This window comes from Zootoca vivipara, chromosome 5 (assembly GCF_965207765.1).
Source record: "Zootoca vivipara chromosome 5, rZooViv2.hap1.1, whole genome shotgun sequence".
Classification (NCBI taxonomy): domain Eukaryota; kingdom Metazoa; phylum Chordata; class Lepidosauria; order Squamata; family Lacertidae; genus Zootoca; species Zootoca vivipara.
The window spans coordinates 78834788-78835920 of NC_142588.1; the positions used below are offsets into that span (position 1 = coordinate 78834788).

At 47.0% G+C, this 1133-nt stretch overlaps 1 long non-coding RNA gene across 1 annotated transcript in view; it reads left to right on the plus strand.

Moving 5' to 3' along the window:
- The first annotated feature begins 232 nt into the window (after positions 1 to 232).
- The window catches only part of LOC148685749 (uncharacterized), a 9977-nt gene continuing 9076 nt past the window's right edge, over positions 233 to 1133 (plus strand). The window contains exon 1 of the long non-coding RNA XR_015949887.1: positions 233 to 1102. This is a non-coding gene — a long non-coding RNA (uncharacterized LOC148685749). The remainder of the gene's footprint in view (positions 1103 to 1133) is intronic.

Here is a 1133-nt window from a genome sequence, read left to right on the forward strand (position 1 = left end):
ACTGGGACCATGCGCCTGGTGTAGCCCACAGAGCTATTCTTCCAATTCCCCTCACAGCAGAAACATGAAACAGAGGCCCAGACCCAGCTCAGCATTAACCATGGTGCGCCCTGCCGGAATCCATTAGCATTTGCCCAAGGGTTTCAAGTCGTGGTGCTGGCCCTGTGGAGGACAGCTTCATAAGCGTATAAAAAAATGACACAGATGAAACAGACAGGGAAATATGTTCGAAATTGCTCTTTATGAAGCAGCCACAAGATGGCACTTTTACCTCATAGATGTTTGCATTTGATGTCAACTCAAACCTCAGTTGTTCACTTGAACCGTTATGGGATTTTCTTGCTGTTTTTTTTAACCTGAAAACACCATTGCTCTATTAGAAATGGGAACAGCCTTCATTAGTCGGGAGGTGGGGGGAAGGTGGCTATAGGATATGATTTCATCAGAGACTTTGTCCGCTATTAATGAGGTGCGTCTTGGGCTTTTGGATTTCGCCATGGGATTGAAGGTCAACGCTTTAACCCCCACCCAACCACCCTGCTTGCGGTTGTCTTTGGTAACCAGCAACTACCTGCCTATGCTGCTCATTAAGATCTTCCATTCTGCATCTAATTAGCTTGTTTTCTTTCATTAGTTTTTTTTAATCTCCCGCTCTCAGCCAGACGGCTGTGAGTAGCTGCTTTCAGCGTGGCAAGCTCTTTTGCTTTTCTATCTCGATCCTTTGGGAGTCCATTCTTCTTTCATTTACATGCAGCGTAATATTTCTGAATGGCTGGACCTTATTATGTCCTTCCTCGCTGCCGCCAACCCCCCCCCCCCGCATTGTCAGGTTCTAGTTTGGCATTCTGCCAACATCCGGCTTTGTTGAGTCGAAGCTGTATAAGACACCTCGTCAAAGGCACCTTTACCTGTTTCTCCTGGAATGTGCTCACAAAGCACAACTCTTGCAGCCTACTTTGTAGATGGTATTCTTTAGTCTTTGTAGGCGGTATTCTTTAGAGGATGTAAACATGTGTGTGCCAGATCCTTGCCCTTCCTGCCTCATCAAATGGGCCCACGGGGACCGGCTGAGTGGGTGAATGCCAATGCCTCCTTACACAAGGTAGGATTCCAGCACATTTAAGGAAGGCAGT